Raw genomic sequence first — 8306 nt, 5'->3', positions numbered from 1 at the left:
CAACGAGGATGGATCTTCTGCCTCTGAACCCACCTGCACCATTTTTGCAAAGCCCAGGTGAGCCTCCAATTGCTTTTACTTCCTGGATCCATATGTTTCAGACTTATCTGCTTGCAATCACTGCTACAGAGATTTCTGAAGTAAGAAAGCGTGCTCTACTAATCCACTGCCTTGAAGCAGAAGAGCAGCCTATATTTTACACTTTTCCCCTTGCAGATGATAAATATGAGACTGCACTCACTGCAGTAAAGAACTTTTTGTACCAAAAGTGAATGTAGTAGCTAATCACTACAGATTTCGCCAGCGTGAGTGTTAGGATATAGATATTCAGGCCTGTCGGTAAAGGCCTGTACTTTAAGAATTTAGGTGTATTCTTATCACTTGACTAGTTAGAGGTATAAAAGAAAGAATCAAAATCACTGTCTGCCGGTGTAAGGGCCTTCTCTTACTGTGACAGTGTGAGGCCCTGTTCTTAGATTAAGGCCTTTGGCTAATCAATAGAGGCATCCATAAGTAGGAAATTGGAATCATGTTTTGCTAAAGGGGGAAATGGGGACAGGAAATGGGGGTAAGGAAATTGGAATAATGTTTTGCTAAGGGCAGGAATGGGAACAGGGACACAGGTGTAAGGCTCTGTGGTGTCAGAGCTGGGAAGGGGGATACTAAGGAAAGAAACTGGAATCATGCTTGCTGGAAGTTCACCCCAATAAACATCGAATTGTTTGCACCTTTGAACTTCGGGTATTGTTGCTCTCTGTTCATGCGAGAAGGACCAGGGAAGTAAGTGGGTGAAGGAATAAGCCCCCTAACAGTGAGCAGAAAACAGGGGAGACTATAATGCAGTATATTGCTTCCCTGAGGAGTCTGATTGTAACTTGTGATTTTGGGAATATGGCAGATGAGATGACTAGAGACCAGCTCATTGGGAAAACAACCATGCTTCATGTAAGAGAACGCTTACTTCTAGAACCACAATTTACACTAAAAAAAGCAATAATCATTGCTACTCAGATTGAGTCAGCTACAGCTTAAGCTAAGATAATGAGCATGGATACAGGAGGCACAGTCCAGGCTGTGACTCCTTTGCAGAAAAGTTCACTATCGCTGCAGACGAATGATCACATAGAAGAAGTATTTGCAGAACTCCATGGAGCAAAGATGTTTTCTACTCTCGATTTGCAGACCACATACTACCAGGTTATGTTGCATGAAGATAGGAGAGACCTCACAGCATTTATTACACATGAGGGACTATTTCATTTTAAACGTGTTCCATATGGTCTCGCATCGTAGAAACATAGAATATCAGGGTTGGAAGGGACCTCAGGCGGTCATCTAGTCCAACCCCCTGCTCAAAGCAGGACCAATCCCCAATTAAATCATCCCAGCCAGGGCTTTGTCAAGCCTGACCTTAAAAACTTCTAAGGAAGGAGATTCCACCACCTCCCTAGGTAACGCATTCCAGTGTTTCACCACCCTCCCAGTGAAAAAGTTGTTCCTAATATCCAACCTAAATCTCCCCCACTGCAACTTGAGACCATTACTCCTTGTTCTGTCATCTGCTACCACTGAGAACAGTCTAGAGCCATCCTCTTTGGAACCCCCTTTCAGGCAGTTGAAAGCAGCTATCAAATCCCCCCTCATTCTTCTCTTACGTAGACTAAACATCCCCAGTTCTCTCAGCCTCTCCTCATAACTCATGTGTTCCAGTCCCCTAATCGCAAAAAGAAAACGAGTACTTGTGGCACCTTAGAGATTAACCAATTTATTTGAGCATGAGCTTTCATGAGCTACAGCTCACTTCATCGGATGCATACCGTGGAAACTGCAGCAGACATTATATACACACAGAGATCATGAAACAATACCTCCTCCCACCCCACTGTCCTGCTGGTAATAGCTTATCTAAAGTGATCATCAAGTTGGGCCATTTCCAGCACAAATACAGGTTTTCTCACACTCCGCCCCCCCCCCCCCCACACACACACACAAACTCACTCTCCTGCTGGTAATAGCCCATCCAAAGTGACAACTCTCTTCACAATGTGTATGATAATCAAGGTGGGCCATGCACAAATCCAGGTTTTCTCACCCCCTCAACCCCCTTCAAAAACCACACACACATACTCACTCTCCTGCTGGTAATAGCTTATCCAAAGTGACCACTCTCCCTACAATGTGCATGATAATCAAGGTGGGCCATTTCCAGCACAAATCCAGGTTTTCGCACCCCCCACCCCCATACACACACAAACTCACTCTCCTGCTGGTAATAGCTCATCCAAAGTGACCACTCTCCCTACAATGTGCATGGTAATCAAGGTGGGCCATTTCCAGCACAACTCCAGGCTTTCTCACCCCGCCCCCTTTTCCCGGACACACACACACAAACTCACTCTCCTGCTGGCAATAGCTCAAATAGCTCATCCAAACTGACCACTCTCCAAGTTTAAATCCAAGTTTAACCAGAACGTTGGGGGGGGGGGACAAGGGGAAATAGGCTACCTTGCATAATGACATAAATGTAAATGCAAGGCACTGCATTTAGCCGTATGGAGTGGAAATCTATCAACTGCATGAAAAAAGTTGTACAGATACAGACAGACATCATCTTCCTTTCCAAATGCAAACAGATGGACATCGTACCAAAAGGACTGAAGGTAAAAAATCCATTACAATCTACATACCACACAGATTATGCTGACAGCTTGTGCCACACACTCTCAAAGAAACTGCGGAATCACCTGATCAACATCCTCTACAGCAAACAGGGAAAGATTAAGAATGAGCTCTCAAAAATGGATACTCTCATAAAAAACCAACCTTCCACACAAACTTCCTCGTGGCTGGATTTTACTAAAACTAGACAAGCCATTTACAATGCACACTTTGCTTCTCTACAAAAGAAAAAGGACACTAAACTTTCTAAACTACTACATGCTACAAGGGGCCACAGCAATGGTTCCCTCAACCCACCTAGCAATATTGTTAACCTATCCAACTATACTCTCAGCCCAGCAGAAGCAGTGCTTCCGCCGACGTGCACGGGCTGAAATTGTGGAAAAGCAGCATCACTTGCCCCATAACCTCAGCCATGCAGAACGCAATGCCATCCACAGCCTCAGAAACAACTCCGACATGATAATCAAAAAGGCTGACAAAGGAGGTGCTGTTGTCATCATGAATAGGTCGGAATATGAACAAGAGGCTGCTCGGCAGCTCTCCAACACCACTTTCTACAAGCCATTACCCTATGATCCCACTGAGAGTTACCAAAAGCAACTACAGCATTTGCTCAAGAAATTTCCTGAAAAAGCACAAGATCAAATCCACACAGACACACCCCTGGAACTCCGACCTGGGATATTCTATCTACTACCCAAGATCCATAAACCTGGAAATCCTGGGCGCCCCATCATCTCAGGCATTGGCACCCTGACAGCAGGATTGTCTGGCTATGTAGACTCCCTCCTCAGGCCCTACGCTACCAGCACTCCCAGCTACCTTTATGACACCACTGACTTCCTGAGGAAACTTCAATCCATCGGTGATCTTCCTGATAACACCATCCTGGCCACTATGGATGTAGAAGCCCTCTACACCAACGTTCCACACAAAGACGGACTACAAGCCATCAAGAACACTATCCCCGATAATGTCACGGCTAACCTGGTGGCTGAACTTTGTGACTTTGTCCTTACCCATAACTATTTTACATTTGGGGACAATGTATACCTTCAGATCAGCGGCACTGCTATGGGTACCCGCATGGCCCCACAGTATGCCAACATTTTTATGGCTGATTTAGAACAACGCTTCCTCAGCTCTCGTCCCCTAACGCCCCTACTCTACTTGCGCTATATTGATGACATCTTCGTCATCTGGACCCATGGAAAAGAAGCCCTTGAGGAATTCCACCATGATTTCAACAACTTCCATCCCACCATCAACCTCAGCCTAGACCAGTCCACACAAGAGATCCACTTCCTGGACACTACAGTGCTAATAAACAATGGTCACATAAACACCACCCTATACCAGAAACCTACTGACCGCTATTCCTACCTACATGCCTCCAGCTTTCACCCTGACCACACCACACGATCCATCGTCTACAGCCAAGCTCTGCGATACAACCGCATTTGCTCCAACCCCTCAGACAGAGACAAACACCTACAAGATCTCTGTCAAACTTTCTTACAACTACAATACCCACCTGCGGAAGTGAAGAAACAGATTAATAGAGCCAGAAGAGTTCCCAGAAGTCACCTACTACAGGACAGGCCTAACAAAGAAAATAACAGAACGCCACTAGCCGTCACCTTCAGCCCCCAACTAAAACCCCTCCAACGCATTATTAAGGATCTACAACCTATCCTGAAGGATGACCCAACACTCTCACAAATCTTGGGAGACAGGCCAGTCCTTGCCTATAGACAGCCCCGCAACCTGAAGCAAATACTCACCAACAACCACATACCACACAACAGAACCACTAACCCAGGAACTTATCCTTGCAACAAAGCCCGTTGCCAACTGTGCCCAAATATCTATTCAGGGGACACCATCACAGGGCCTAATAACATCAGCCACACTATCAGAGGCTTGTTCACCTGCACATCCACCAATGTGATATATGCCATCATGTGCCAACAGTGCCCCTCTGCCATTTACATTGGTCAAACTGGACAGTCTCTACATAAAAGAATAAATGGACACAAATCAGATGTCAAGAATTAAAACATTCATAAACCAGTCGGAGAACACTTCAATCTCTCTGGTCACGCAATCACAGACATGAATGTCGCTATCTTAAAAAAAAAAAAAAACTTCAAATCCAGACTCCAGCGAGAAACTGCTGAATTGGAATTCATTTGCAAATTGGATACTATTAATTTAGGCTTAAATAGAGACTGGGAGTGGCTAAGTCATTATGCAAGGTAGCCTATTTCCCCTTGTTTTTTCGTACCCCCTCCCAGACGTTCTGGTTAAACTTTGATTTAAACTTGGAGAGTGGTCAGTTTGGATGAGCTATTGCCAGCAGGAGAGTGAGTTTGTGTGTGTGTGTGTGTGTCCGGGAAAAGGAGGGAGGGTGACCTGGATTTGTGCTGGAAATGGCCCACCTTGATTACCATGCACACTGTAGGGAGAGTGGTCACTTTGGATGAGCTATTACCAGCAGGAGAGTGAGTTTGTGTGTGTGGTTTTTGGAGGGGGGTCAGGGGGTGAGAGAACCTGGATTTGTGCAGGAAATGGCCCACCTTGATTATCATACACATTGTGAAGAGAGTTGTCACTTTGGATGGGCTATTACCAGCAGGAGAGTGAGTTTGTGTGTGTGGGGGGGGGCGGAGTTTGTGTGTGCGGGGGCGGAGTGTGAGAAAACCTGTATTTGTGCTGGAAATGGACCAACTTGATGATCACTTTAGATAAGCTATTACCAGCAGGACAGTGGGGTGGGAGGAGGTATTGTTTCATGATCTCTGTGTATATATAATGTCTGCTGCAGTTTCCACGGTATGCATCCGATGAAGTGAGCTGTAGCTCACGAAAGCTCATGCTCAAATAAATTGGTTAGTCTCTAAGGTGCCACAAGTACTCCTTTTCTTTTTGCGATTACAGACTAACACGGCTGTTACTCTGAAACCAGTCCCCTAATCATTTTTGTTGCCCTCCGCTGGACTCTTTCCAATTTTTCCACATCCTTCTTGTAGTGTGGGGCCCAAAACTGGGCACAGTACTCCAGATGAGGCCTCACCAGTGTCGAATAGAATCATAGAATCATAGAATATCAGGGTTGGAAGGGACCTCAGGAGGTCATGTAGTCCAACCCCCTGTTCAAAGCAGGACCAATCCCCAATTAAATCATCCCAGCCAGGGCTTTGTCAAGCCTGACCTTAAAAACTTCTCAGGAAGGAGATTCTACCACCTCCCTAGGTAACGCATTCCAGTGTTTCACCACCCTCCTAGTGAAAAAGTTTTCCTAATATCCAACCTAAACCTCCCCCACTGCAACTTGAAACCATTACTCCTTGTCCTGTCCTCTTCTAGCACTGAGAATAGTCTAGAACCATCCTCTCTGAAACCACCTCTCAGGTAGTTGAAAGCAGCTATCAAATCCCCCCTCATTCTTCTCTTCTGCAGCCTAAACAATCCCAGTTCCCGCAGCCTCTCCTCATAAGTCGTGTGTTCCAGACCCCTAATCATTTTTGTTGTCCTTCGCTGGACTCTTTCCAATGTATCCACATCCTTCTTGTAGTGTGGGGCCCAAAACTGGACAGAGTACTCCAGATGAGGCCTCACCAATGTCGAATAGAGGGGAACGATCACGTCCCTCGATCTGCTGGCAATGCCCCTACTTATACATCCCAAAATGCCATTGGCCTTCTTGGCAACAAGGGCACACAGTTGACTCATATCCAGCTTCTCGTCCACTGTAACCCCTAGGTCCTTTTTTTGCAGAACTGCTGCCTAGCCATTCAGTCCCAATCTGCCCCAAGTGCCTTCCAAAAAATGATGTTGGTGATTCTGAGGAATCAACATGGAGTTGAGTGCTATCTGGATGATATTATCATGTTTGGACATACTTCTGAGGAGCATGACAATAACCTGCAGTCTGTACTAACCTGCATCAGCAAATCAGGCCTCAAGGTGAATAGGTCCAAATGCAAATTTAGACAAACTGAACTCTCCTTTCTGAGGCATACAATTTCACAGGCTGGACTAAAACCTGATCCAGATCATATCCTGGCTATTTCAAATGCTCCTCCTCCAACAGATTTGCAAACCTTACGTTCCTTCTTGGATCTTACCTCCTGGTATGCAAAATTCATTCCCAATTATGCTTCTGTCATTGAACCGTTACGAGAATTACTACAGAGAAATTCAACCTTAGTGTGGAAAACGGATGCACAAGCTAGTTTTGAAACGGTGAAAGACTTGATTGTACATAGTCTAGTACTTGCACTATTCAGTCCTGCATTGCTCACAATTGTATCTACTGATGCTTCTGATTATGGACTTGGGGCTGTCCTCACACAACTTCATGAGGACAACACAGAGAGGACTGTTGCATTTGCTTCAAGGACATTAAGTAATGCTGAGAGGAAATATTCTACAGTCAAAAAAGAAGCACTTGCTTGTGTCTGGGCTACTGGAAAATGGAGAACTTACCTGTGGGGCTGCACGTTCAAGTTGCACACAGACCACAGCCCTTTGATGATGTTGCTCATCACGAAAGGACTGGGAAGAGCAGGATATCATATTGCTAAGACTACTCTCTTTCAATTATGAACTGGAATATAAACCTGCAAACCAAAATATGGTAGCTAATTGCCTTTCTCACCTGCCTTTACCTTCACCAGATGGTCCACTGGAGGATGAGGAAGTAGTAGTTGTGCTTATTACAAGCACTCTTACTGCAGTTACAAAAGGACAATTTCAAGCTGCTTGTTCAGCGTGTCCAATTCAACAAAATCTATGGGAATTTCTGACAAAGAGATAGCCCAGTAACCCTTAAAACCTTGACCCAGTGTTGCTGCCTTATTTTAGAGTTCGGGATGAACTTTATTTTCTTGATGGCTGTGTCCTACGAGGTACACACCGGCTACTTGTGCCAGGAGAATTACAATCAAAACTCATACACCTGGCACACGATACTCATCAAGGAATTGTCCGAACCAAAAAATGACTACAGGATCTGTATTGGTGGCCAGGGATGGACTCTCAAACTGAAGCACTCATAAAATCCTGTGTCACTTGCGAAATGCATGATAAGACAGCAGTGATTTGAACCCTCCATTACAACCTGTTCCTCTTCCTGAATTTGCATGGGAAAAAGTGGTGATTGACATTGTAGGACACTTTGATACGGCTCCAAGTGACTGCTGTTACTGTTTGATACGGCTCCATCACTTTAATAGACTATTTCAGTAAATGGCCTGAGGTAGCGTTTACATCGCAAATCTCTTCTGCTACAGTAATTAAGTTCCTCTCATCAGTTTTTAGCAGAGAAGGTAATCCCAAAGAATTGGTTGCAGATAATGGTAGTCAATTTACTTCCCTGGAGTTTGAAACTTTTCTAGCAGAAAGGAACATTTTACACAGAAGGTCATCCTTATATTACCCTCAAGCCAATGGGGAAATTGGACGGTTTAACAGAAGTTTGAAAGAGAGTTTGCAAATGGCTAAACTGGAAGGGTGATTATGGATAACCTTCTCTACTGATTTCTTGCAAGCATACCGGGCTACACGACATGCCACAACGCAAAGATCACCCGCAGAGTTACTGCATGGGAAACAGATGA

This window comes from Lepidochelys kempii, chromosome 8 (genome assembly GCF_965140265.1).
Source record: "Lepidochelys kempii isolate rLepKem1 chromosome 8, rLepKem1.hap2, whole genome shotgun sequence".
NCBI lineage: Eukaryota > Metazoa > Chordata > Testudines > Cheloniidae > Lepidochelys > Lepidochelys kempii.
This window is presented reverse-complemented; position numbering follows the sequence as displayed.